The sequence below is a fragment of the Sciurus vulgaris genome, assembly GCF_902686455.1.
Source record: "Sciurus vulgaris genome assembly, chromosome: 7".
NCBI lineage: Eukaryota > Metazoa > Chordata > Mammalia > Rodentia > Sciuridae > Sciurus > Sciurus vulgaris.
Window position 1 is genome coordinate 22,976,171 of NC_136467.1, and position 12,835 is coordinate 22,989,005.

General features: G+C 41.3%; 1 protein-coding gene across 16 annotated transcripts in view; it reads left to right on the forward strand.

Annotated features, from left to right (window-relative positions):
• HIVEP2 (HIVEP zinc finger 2) overlaps positions 1 to 12,835 on the forward strand; it is a 182,645-nt gene that overhangs the window by 120,311 nt on the left and 49,499 nt on the right. For 5 of the 16 annotated variants that reach the window (XM_079146805.1, XM_079146808.1, XM_079146804.1 and 2 more), the window contains one exon: positions 4,952 to 5,110. The exons of the other annotated variants lie outside the window; for them this stretch is intronic. The gene's annotated coding sequence lies outside the window, so the exon portion shown is untranslated. The remainder of the gene's footprint in view (positions 1 to 4,951; positions 5,111 to 12,835) is intronic. 16 annotated transcript variants of the gene reach the window in all.

Genomic DNA, 12,835 nt, shown 5'->3' on the forward strand with positions numbered 1-12,835 from the left:
TCTTAGAGCAGATCTGCATGGGAGCAATAGCAGCGTGCCAGCGTGAGATAGGAAACTGCATGGAAGGGAATGGTATCTGGTGGCCTGGGCGGGTCCTTGACACAGAGGGAGAAGCTATCCTCCCCAATATGCAAATATGCAGAGTGATAAGAAACCTGGGGTGGAACACAGGGGAGGCTGTGTTTGATGAGATCAAGCCTGTGGAAGGGACTTGAGTGGGGACATGATGTTTACAGGAGGAAATCTTCCAAGGATCCATTTCTCAGAAGGTGTCCTGGTCATTAAGTGATGCACAGCTGTGCTATATATCTCTGTTAGGCCTAAATAAACTCGGATTCAGTGTGTCCAGATCACACTTATCTCCAACACCTGCTTCTCCTCCCGTGTCTCCATTAAATCCCCACCACTAGCTTGTCATCTGAGCTGGAATCATGAACCCCTCTGACTCTTGCTGCACCAGGGGCAAGTTGCTTGTACCCCTTCGTGCTCCAGGATGAATCTGGATGTCTTGACCTCATTATAAGAAGTGCTTTATTATCTAGACCCACTTTTCAGTTTCTCCCTCATTCCTCAAATCTAGCTATTATTCTTTACAAAACCTGCACTGCAGCCATACCCACATTTATTTGTTCCCAGAATATACTTTGTGTCTTTGTACTTCATGCATTTACGGTAGCTGTTTCCTCTGCCTCTAGTGTCATTTTTAAATTTCTCTATTAGGTGTATTTCCACACACATTGGATGTGTAAAGGCTATCCCCATTATGCAATTTCTTCCTGCCTCCCTAGCCCTGTCCCCAGTACCCTTGGTCACCTCCTCATTCCTCTTCCAATAGTGCTCTCTCCACGCTTGACCATACATATGTATAAAAATATTTTCCATTTATCTGGCTCAAGGCCATAGACACTGATGATTATATCTTATTTAACATGTTTCCAAGAACCAGCATGGATGTGCTATTAAGTCAGTAAAGTAGTAGGGCAAAGATTACAAAAAGAAGGTGAATACATGGCTTATTTAAAAAATATCAGATCTGATGAGGCAGGCAGGTAGAAATGTCTTATGGTTTATAAGTCGAATTTAAAACTATGCTATTTTTATATCACCAAAGGGGCAAAATAAAGGAAAGGTAATTAAATAAAGGTGTGGGTCATCAGTTTATATATAGTAATGAAATCTTGAATGTGAGTGATATTTTCTAGAATCCAGAATATTTAGCAACAGAAACTGGAAGCTATAGATGAAATGAAAGATTTTTTTCAGTTAGAAACTAGATTAGAAAAACAAAGAATGTTTATCTCTGAAGTGAAATAAGCTCTTCTAATGATTTTCATTGCTTTAAAGTAATTATGCTACAAGTATTAATAATAGCCTACCAATGGGTTCTTATTATTGCATGTATCTGTTCATGTATATGTGTATATTATTATATATAATACATGTTATGTGTATATAATATATATATATTTATATACACACACATATAGCTAACTGCTTAAAATAGAAAAGTCATAATTTTTATTAGTCCTCGTTTAAAGCTCTATAGCATTTATAGATCTTAGAAACAGTTTATATATCCATCAGTAGATTATCAAGTGAGACAAGTCAATAAAATCATACAACTTTATTAACAAAATAAACATTTTCTTTTAAAGTGTTAAATTGATCTTCACCTATATGATGACTTTCAACCTCAGGACAATTGACAGTCTTTGAACTCCCAGACACTTCTTAGTCTGTTTTCCATCATTACAACAAAATACCTGAGGTCAGGTACTTTATGAAGAAGAGAGGTTTATTTAGCTCACAGTTTTGGAGGCTGGATGTTCAAGCAATGTGGTGCTGTCTCTGGCAAGGAACCTGATTACATTACATCATGACAGATGGCATCACCGTGAGAGTACATGTGGAAGGAAGAGATCACATGGTGAGACAGGAAGCCAAAGAGCCATAAAAGTTGCTCTATTTTATAGCAACTATCTCTGTCAAGAACTAATTGAGGTCCCATAAGAACTATGTTAATCGCTTCCAAGGGCGGTGCCCTTAATAATTTCCCCACTAGGTCCTTCTTCTTAAAGTTTCCACCACCTCTCATGTTGCCCAACTGGGAACCAAGCTTCAGCACCTCTGGGGGACACATTCAAACTATATCCAAACCACAGCAGACACACTTTTGGAATTGTAGACTTTGCTAGGACTAAGTGTTTTGTTTCTTTCCTTTTGGTTACTTTCTATTGCTATGTCTTCAGCTTCAATAGCCTTTTCATCTGCGAAGTATAATCTGCCATTAGCACCTAATCTGCTGCCCAGAGTATTTTTTGTCTCAGATTTTCAGGTTTTCTTCTCTAGAAGTTCAACTGAGTTCAAGAAGTTCCTAGCTTCTTGAACTTCTGGAATGCAGCTAAAATATCTTTGTCTCTTTTCCTACTAATTCTCTATCTGTGTCATTTCGGAGGTAGAAAATTAATTTTTCTCCTCTACATGGATCAACTTCTTTGTAGGCCTGATAATTTTAGATGGTGTAGCGGAATTTGACCTTACTGAGTACTAGAAACTTGAATTCTTAAAAAATATGCTTACGCGTTCTTGTGGGGCAAGGTGAAGATTCTTGGAGACAGTTTATTCCTTTCAGATCTTGCTTATAAACCTTGTTAGGTAGAACTAGGGAGGCGTTTAGTCTAGGGTCAGTTCTTCCCCACTATTGAGGCAAGAGCCTTCTTTGTACTGCAAACAGTGCCTCACTTACTATTGAGGTTTTCTGATCTACCTGTCCAAGAGGCACTATTCCTGGCCCTCTGTCAACACCTGGCACGTGCTCTCATTGCTTTCAGAATGTTCTTCCCCTGGTGTGGGTAGTGCCTCATATGCACACATATTCAACTGATTGCTCCTCAGTTGAATGCTTTGTCCATGGTCTTTGAAACAGTGTTCTCCCTCATCTTTGGCCCTGTGGTCTTTAACCACTTTGTGCTCCCTGGGCTTCTGGCTCCAGACCCTGGTACCACACACAGAGACTCTGGTCTCTGCTAGGGGTCTGCTTTCTGTGCGTGGCCTGAAAGTTCTCTAGGCGGTAAGCTGGGAAGACTGTTGGGCACACCTCATCTGCTTCCCTTCTTCCAGGGATCACCATCCTTTGTTCCCAGGTGGCTGGTCATCTCAAGAGCTGCTTATATATATATATATATGTATATATATATATATATGTATATATATATATGTATATGTATATGTATATGTTTATATATATTGTCTGTCTTTAGAGTAGTTTTCAAGCGGAAGGGTAAATCTGGCTCTTGCTACTCCATGTTGATCTGAGGCTGAATGTGGGACTATTTTGGTATTTATTTTCTCATTTGTATAATATTCGTTAGTCAGAAGAACTCAAGGTGCCGTTTGAGATTGTAGGATTAAAGGATTTAAATTAAAGTACACATCTAACCCATCTAACCCAGGGAGAGAAGTCAGTGAAATCTGTGTTGCGAGAGTGTGTTAGAAAGTTTTTCATCCCACAATGTGAGTATCATTGGCTTTGCCTCTTGTGCACCATTTACCCATTTAAATACTTAAATATTTAAGCTAAAAGTTGTCTGATTTAAATTCAGTTGTGAATTTTGTGAGACTTCAAAATGATGGCTCTTTCTTCTCCTTATTCCCAGTCTGACATTCTTCAAAGCAGCCACATTGTGTGAGGGGGGAGGAGGAGAAAGACTTGTGACATGCAAGAAATTTTAGCCATGCACAAAATGATAGGGTTTTGAAGATGTAAATAACGTGGTTTGGACAAATCCACCTACTTACTCCTATTTGTATAAAGCCAGGTTTCCTAAATTGATCTTAAGTGATCATTTTGCTTTCACTAACCTCTCTGCATGTGCAGTGGAAGAGAGCTCCCATGTGTTGTATTTTTAATGACCTGTCTTCCAGTGCGTCTGAGGTCATTCCGTGGTGGAATGCTGTCAGCGCGCTCTCTCCCTACCCGGCCTTCCCTCCCTGTCTCTCTCACCACCCCCCCAAGAAAACAGACATCGTCCAGAGAATTTCCTGATGTACTGTTCTTTGAACGGGATGACTTTTGTTTACACAGGGAGCTAGACACTAGATTCTTCTTTGGAGACTGTCACAAACACATTTCCACATTGCCTTGTCTCTGTGTGGCACACATATGCACCACTTCCATTGCCTGGGAGGCATGGAGATGAGGAAGAATTCCTGAGAGACAGAGCTCTTATCGACCCACTTTAAATATTTAATGTTGCGAAAACATCCTCTTTGCTCCTCACTGGTTTTTTTTTTTTTTAATTCTTCTTTGAACACCATGGAAAAGAAATCAGATTGAAGACAGATCATGGAACCTTACCCACTCTGCCGTCTTTGACCTGTTTTCCCTTCCACTCCATGTGTTCCCTGTATCTTGCTTCATATTTGCATTATTCTTCCTGGCAGCATGACAAATAATTTATAGCCCCAAAGATGTGGACTATGCCTGTATGACATTACTGAATTCACTTTTTCAATTTGCCATTTAAAAAAAAAATAACAGTAATATGAAAAAATAACTTACATATATATGTATATTCATTGAAAAAATATATATCTCAACATTTACCTGTCCCCTTAGTCATTCTAATTTCTTTCACTGTATAGCAATACTCAATTACCAGAAACTCTATTAGGTGCCTTATTTGCATAATCTCTGGTCCTCACAACATCCTCTAGGGTCAGTATTGCTATCCCTATTGGAGGTGTGAGGAAATTAGCCCATAGAGGGTCGTTGATTTTTTTAAGATCACAACCTTGGTAAGAAGCAGAGTGATGTTCCAAACTGAAGCCTCAGTCCCATTCTCCTAAGAGATTAGTAACCTATCCTGGTTTTGCTAGTAATGATGATTGTATTTAGTAGATAAAACATCAGAATCGTAGCTAAGTAACTCTAAAATAAAATGCTTACTAGGAAACCTTCATTGAGAGCCAGTGTGTGCCTGATTGTGCTCTGAAGATGATGGATTGCAGAGATGAGCGGAGCCAACTCCTCTGAGCTGAGGACAGACAGAGGGAGCAACAGTTATGCAGCAGTGTGCTCAGCCCTGTGTCTGAAGGGTGCCCGTGCCCGGTAAGGAGGGAGGACCCTGACTGTGTGGGCAGGGGGTGAGCAGAGTGTTCTCAGAAAGCTTCAAGGAAGGTGTGGTGCCAGAGTTGATTCCTGAGGGAGGAGGAGGTAGGAGTAGGATGACCTTGACCATGTCTGGCAAAACTTAACTTCAAACTAGAGACCTAACCTCCATCTAAGATAAGGCTAAGCTCAGTCTGCTTACCAAGCCTTCATGCCACAGATTTATCCCTTAAATGTATGAAGCCAACCATGATGTACATTCACTACCTCCTGTCAAGCCTCCCATATTACTTTTAAAAATTTGTTCTAATTAGTTTTACATGGCAATAAAATGCATTGACACATCATACATAAATGGAGTCTAACCCATATTACTTTTTATATTTATCTTAAGCACATAATCTATGAAAGATCTTATACTAGGATTTGTGTGGGTTACCAAGACAAATATAGTTCAGTCTTTTAGAGTTTTCCACTTACAAGAAAAAGAAATACATCCAGATGTTTATGAAAGAAATGAACATGCAAAGAGTTTCAGAATAGAACAGAAATATACTATGGCACATTGACAAGGGAATGATCCCTACCAGCTGAGAAATTCACAACATCCATGCATCCATCTATCCATTCATTCATCCATTCACCTATCCATCCACCTATCCATCCATCCATGCAACAGATGCATACAAAACATTTATTGTATTCCAGGTTTCATTGAATAGCTGGTACATGAACTGGTTCTTCTGTCTAGTTAGGTTTTAATAGCTTATGATGGAGGTGATAAGGAAGGTCTGCCAGGCAGAGCTCATAGCCTGAGCAAAGGCATAAGGATGGAAGAGGTTGGTATGCTTGAGAACAGTGATGAAGCCCTATTTATTTCTACAACTGAGGATATTGGAGTAGATGTGGTGGAAGTTTGGGTTGGATGAACAGCTAAGAGTAGATTCTGGAGGATCACAGTGGTAGATCTGGGTTTTGGAACATGGTAGATTTGGTGGAGCTGGAAGTTTTGGAGCAGAAAAATAATGAGATTAGAGATGCACCTTTAGGAACCTCATTTGGGTGAGGGAAGATCCTGAAAGTCAGGAGATGCTGTGAAGCTGATTACTCTAGTCAGTTTGCCTAAGACTTAATCCCATGGGCTTTGGGCCTGGTCTCCAAGGCAGCTCTGCTCCAGCCAGTGCTCTTCCTGGTCTTGTGCAGAACCTCTGTCCAAGGAGTCACTTTGGCATTAGTTCTGCAGCCTCTCTCTGCCACCCCCATAGTCTTGCAAAGTTTTTGGCTCCTGGATAGTCTTGGATCATTAAAATTATGACTATGATACCACCCTTGGCAATTCACAGGCTGAAGACAGTATTCTTAGCAAATACAAGTTAGGACTTTTTATTAGAACATGGATAACTAGCTATGGATATGACAGTGTTTCTATGGAAAACGTAATGAGTAGTTTACATTAAGTCAATGTACAGGGACTTTACCATGCCTGCATTCAGCCACAGTTTTATACCCTGTCGGTCTTTTGATAACACACACACCCCACTTCAGGCCAGCCATACGAGACTCTCTGCCTCTGAGACATATTCATCTAGATGCATTGGTTGTCTGCAATGCAAATTAAATATGGAGTGTCCTTAGAGCATGCAAACTGGGGTTCATATTTACTTAAATTAAATATGAAGGGCAAGTTGGCCTCAGCTGACCTTTCCAGACTTATGGTTCTGAGATCTTCATACAAAACTGTGGAGTACTAGTCAAGCTGACTGTTTGCCTCCAGCTTAGTCTTCGCCAGGCCAAGGTTATTGGTGCACTGTTCCACCTCCCTGGGTGGCCTGGCTCTTTAATCCCTGCATTTCAAAATCCTTCTAACTCAGTATTTCCAGGTATATCTAATACCACTATCCTCTATGAAGTCCTCCTCGATTCCTCCAACCAAAGATACACACTTCCCTCTTTTAAATTATTCTAGTAGTACTATTCACAGAATAAGAGCGGGGGATTGCAGTGGGATGTACCTGGTTCTAGCGCCAGCTCCTTGTAACCTGTGTGACCCTGGATGATTACATGATCACTACAAAACTTACCTAAAAAAAATGGGAGTAATACCATTTACTTCAGGGTTGTTTCCATGATTAAGTGAGATAATGCATGCAAAAAGGTAAGCATAAGATTGTCACATGTATGTGTCCAGAAAGTTAGAAATTTTTGTCTTTCTTCTCTGGGAGTAGTAAATTTTAAGGTCAAGCATCATATCTTGTTTATCTTTGTGAGCCCTGTCCATGACTAGCTCAGAAGCTATTGCAATGCCTTGAATGTAGCAAATATTCCACATTTATATTTCTTTAGAAAGGAGATAATTGTGATTGCTAAACTGGAGAATTAACTGCCCACAAAAATGATAGATGAAAGCGGTGACCTCATGTTCTGGTTTGCCAAGGACAGTCCCAGTAGTGTCTGTGTCCTGAAAAGCTTCTCCCCCCCGTAACGGTGAAGATTTCTTCCTGTAAAACTCTGCCCTACTTGGCAAGGCCTGCAGGAGAGCAAACGAAGGCGGGATTCCGTGACCTGTCTGCCCCTCTCTTGCACCAAGAGGGAGAGTAAGCTCTGAAAAGGTCCTTGTGTTCTGTGGGGAGCCTGGGTTCTGACCACTGGGCTCTGGGAGGCTGGTTGGAAGGTCAGGTGGAGAGCAATCCAGAAGCTCCTGGAGAAGATCTTCATGGCACCTGCTTCTCGGCCCTCTGTGAGAGGCACAGGCTGCCCCCTCTGCCCTGAGGCTGGCTAGAAGTGGCCCAGGGTCACACACCGTGCACTCCTGGCCCCTTAGACTCTCTAAGGACACCTGCTGGCCTTGCCAGCCCACCGGATTACTCCTCTGTTTACACTGCATCCTGTTGTTTAGTGACCTGGTGTGCACTTAGCATCATCTTGACGCACAAATACTCAGGACCTCCTACTAGGCAAAGTTACATTCTTTTGTGCAATGTTAAGGGATTTTTTTATTGATTACTTCTTTTTTTCTGTTTTTTTGCTTATTTCATCACTTGAGGGCTAATATTTTGATAGTAATACCCCCGGAGTCCAATTTAAAGATTAGATATTCCCCATCCATCTTTCAAAAAGTCTATTCAGAATAATTATCTAGCACTTACCCTGCGACAATTTCTGTGCACAGAGGTGGACTGGCCAAATACTCAGGTTGGAGCCCTTATTGGGCTGCCCTGTTTTCTTAAAGGATGTCAGCTTTGCCCCACCCCCCACTGCCCTGGGCCATCTCTTAGAACTGTGGATGAAGTCTGTGTACCACTGATGCACTTGTGTGTCTATAGACCCCGGCACGTATACCACAGAAAAATGTTTAGCATCTTAATTTTTCCTTAATCCCTTAGCAAAGTTCAGTTGAGAAAAATATGCTGTCCATTTGTTCCCCCAGGCAGGGGTCACTAAAGATCTCTGATTGTCTATGTTGGTTCAGCACAGTTTCTTCCTCAGTTGAATCCACATTAAGGCAAGATGTCCATTCTTCACATGGCTCTTGGACACCACCCTCCCTCTCATCTTGGCCACTCCAGCTTCATTACCTGCCTGGGCCCCAAAGGGACTAGAGTTGTGGACTTTGATGTTCTAAAATCTTAATATCAAGCTTGATCACAAGAGCATGAACTTATTGTTGCATGTACCTTCCAAACCCTGCCTTTGTGGGACCATCAGGCTGCCTTAACACTGGTATAATTCTTTTTCCTGAAATTGAGTGGAGCTGGCCATGCCATGCCACGTGTAATATTCATTTATAATTATTCACACGTCCTTTGAGCTCTTCACCACCAAGGCGTGATTGTTGAAGCTGAGAGCAAATTCTTTCAATTAAAATGTATCCATGTTGGATAAAAATAAATTGGTGTTGTGCTTCCACGGGCAATTAAAGTTTGAACTGGAGTTGGTTACACTGGGGTTGTTGTAAACTCGCTTGCAAACCTCATAAAATAATTAAAGAAGGTTGTGAAAATAGGTACGAATAGATTTTGATATTCATACCGAGGGGCTCCTGCAGCTTAGAGGTTGAAATTCACAGGTTTCTATGAAAAGGAGAAGACTTGGTTCCTTGCCTGTACTTCCTGTACATCCTCCCATCCCTCAGGAATTGGGTGCATGAAGGGGCGACATTCCAATATGCCAGCTGCCAAAAAGAGAGGTTCCCTCTCTGTGACGCCAGCGATGTATTTGTGGCCCTTGAATGTAGGAAGAGAAGAATCGCTCATTGTTCCTGCCTGCTTTGTTCTGTTCTGGTTTTTTGCTGCACACCCATGGGTGACGCTAACTGAGTATATTTTCAGTGTAAGCGTCTGTGCTCACTTGAATTTAGGCAGGATGTCTTTGTGTCCTGAGTTACGTGTGTATGTGTGTGTGTCTAGTTGTAGGATTGTTTTTTTTTCCCTCCGTGTTGGTTGTAGCTGTGAAAGATGCAGACAGCAGTTGCTTCACAGTTAATCCCAAGCCTTCATGCCCACAGAGTGTAGGTGAAGTCTTTTTTTACCCTCTTCTTCAACTAATTATATGCCTCGCCTATGCAACTGTAATTATTTCTCCAGCATCTGCGAATCCTATGTCATTTCTCTTTTAAAATATAGTCAGAAAAATAGCAAAAATAAATCTATTTTGAGAGCTTGTGTGGTGGAGCCAACTCCACTAAAGGAAAGAGATCCTCAGGGTTGGAGCGGGAGCCCTGGCGCTTCAGCACCTGGAGCTTCCAGGTAACGATGGAAAAGTGGCACAGGCACTTTGTGCCCCACAGGAGCTTCCACTTGCACTTGAAAGATCTCTTTCTGTAAGAATTAAATGCACTGACGGTCTGGACTTGGTCAAATGGAGACTTTTTTTTTTAAATCAAACTTTACATTCAACAGGGCTTGCTGTGGTGCCCTTAAAAGATCCTGCGTTCATTCTTGGTATACTTACTGACTTTACAGAAAACAAAAATTCCAAATGTCTTTTTCATCCATGCACTTGATCAGTCTTTAAACTCAATTGACCTTAAATCAACAGAGATATTAAAGCATCAGAATCAAAGTTTTATGCTGTCAAGTCTAACTGAGCTACAGACATGTGACAGGAATTTCCATCTTAGTGTTATAAAAATGTAAAATTCTAAAGCAAATCGCACAGCAAGCAGACTGGGTCATGCTCTCTCTACCTCTTCTTTGTGTATTGCCAGTAAATTCTGTCTCTGTTCATGATTCTCCCCTCTCTTTATATTCCCTTATTAGAAGGTGATTCCTTTTTGGAAACTTTTGGCTTTGATTAGGATGCATTCTTTTAGTGACGTCCTTTTTCATCCTTAGTACTGGGCTTGGGTATATTAGGACTAGGAAGGCAAGCATCGACCTGTGAAATTAAGTGAGTTAGATCTGTGAACAATGCCTTGCATACAGTGATTTTTTTCCCCTTTATTACTTCATGACCAATACCTATATTTTCTACACTGGTTCATTTGTATGTCAGGGAACATCTTGGAAGTTTCTAGCATGTGTGGCACCAGGCTGACTGTTCTCCCAACCTGTGTCCCATCCTTCCTGGGCTTACACTTAAGACCACAGTTCCCAGACTCTCCTGCAGTTAGAGGAGCCATGCGGCCGAGTTCTAGTGACTGGACCTGGGTGAGAGTCCTACGTGCGACTTCCTGTCCTGATGCCTAACCCTCCGTGGTTGACCCTCCCTGTTTTCCCCTTCCTTCAGCTTGAGGCCTTGAAGGTGCTTGCAGTCCTTGTTACAGATGGTGAAGTCATAAGCTTCAAGGATCCTAGTTTTTTAAATTATGCCCAGAGTGGAGCCACCCAGTTATTGGATACACATATTAGACAATTATTGTGAAGGAAGTGTTAAGAATTTTGGATTTTGTTATAGCAGCTAGTGGTACGTTAACAATTACAGACAGAATCCCTGTCTCCAAGGCCTCCCCTTCTAGTCTGAGACAGATTATACAGTGTGATGAGTGATTAGGAGAAGTCTGCCCTGTGGGGTCGTAGGAGAGGAGAGGGACTGGGGAAGGCTTCAGGGAGATGGATCATATTTAGACTTAAAGATGGGTTGGAGAATGGACACACCTTTTGACCCAGTTATCCCACTCCTCAGTTTATATCCAAAGGACTCAAAATTAGCATACTACAGTAATGCAGCCACATCAATATTCATAACAGCTCAATTCACAATAATTAGATTGTGGAACCAACCTTGATGCCCTTAAACAGATGAATGGATAAAGGAACTGTGATATATATGCACAATGGAATATTATTCAGCCATAAAGAAGAATAATATTATGGCATTTGCAGATAAATGGATGGAATTGGAGAATATCTTGCTAAGTGAAATAAGCCAAGCCCAAAAAACCACAGGCTAAATGTTTTCCCTGATAAATAGATGATGATATATAATGGGGGAGGGGGTTGGGGATGAGAGAAGAATGGAGGAACTTTGGATTACGTAGAGGAAATGAGGGGGAAAAGGAGTGGGGGAATGAAAGATGGTGGAATGAGACAGATATCATTACCCTATGTACATGTATGATTACACGAATGATATGAATCTGCACCATGTACAACCATAGAAACAAAAAGTTGTATCTCATTTGTGTACAATGAATCAAAATGCAGTCTGTATAAATAAAAAATAGATAAATAAAAAAAGATGAGTTGGAACAAGCTAGGAAATCCCCAGAGCCATGAAAGATCATAATCCCAAATTAGTACTTAAGTTATGGCTAGAAGACTTGTGATGGAGCATCTATAAAACTGATTGAGAAGGTCCTTGGGGTTAATATTCATGTCATAAGATCCAGTGATTGCCATTTTAATATTATTTTCCTGTGCAGCTGTGCGTCACACTATGTCAGAACACATTCTGGAGAAGTGCATCATTAGGCAATTTTGTTGTTTTGCAAACATTACAGAGTGTAGTTATACAAACTAAGACTCTGCCACGTCAGTCCATGACACAATCTTATGGGATCATTGCCGTATATGCAACCCATCATTGACTGAATGCAGCATATGACTGCGTGGAGATTCATTCGGTTCTTACAATAACCCAGGAAAGTAACAGAGTAGGAATTATTGTGCCCATTTTATAGATGGGGAAGCCAAGGCCCACTAAGGTAAAGTGATTTATCCAAGGGTGTATAATCAGGAGGTGAGAGGTGCCATGGATCAATAGAAATATTTAAGATTCTGTAGTAAAAGTGAATTAACTTAGAATCCTGTCCCTGGCTTTTACTGCCTCTGTGACCTTTGGCCTTATCTAACCTTCTCAAGTAAGAATTGAACAAGATAAAGTATTTTTAAATGTGCTGATAATTGCTTTAACCTCGTGGGGTTCTTTCTTTGCTATTACAGCACCTCTTACCTACAGCTTTGCCTCCGTGGGGTCCCGTGTTACCATGTTTTTGGATATAACCACTGCTTAACCTCAAACTTGGTGAGACCCCAGGGCATGTCCTCTGCCTTCTGATCCACACAGGCATCAGAGCAGAATGGAAAGGCAAGCTTTTGCTGTGTTGTCCCCCCTGCTGCGTCCTCCCGTCTCTCCCTGAGCTACTCTGAGTGCTCAGCTCTCCCCATGCCACCCAGGGGGGTGACTCCTGCAAGACTCAGTCTATTCACAGCGGAGAGGTTTCTCTGTAATTATCATTATGTAACTAGTCTTTGTCAGGCAATGCCATTATTTGCCCATTAACAT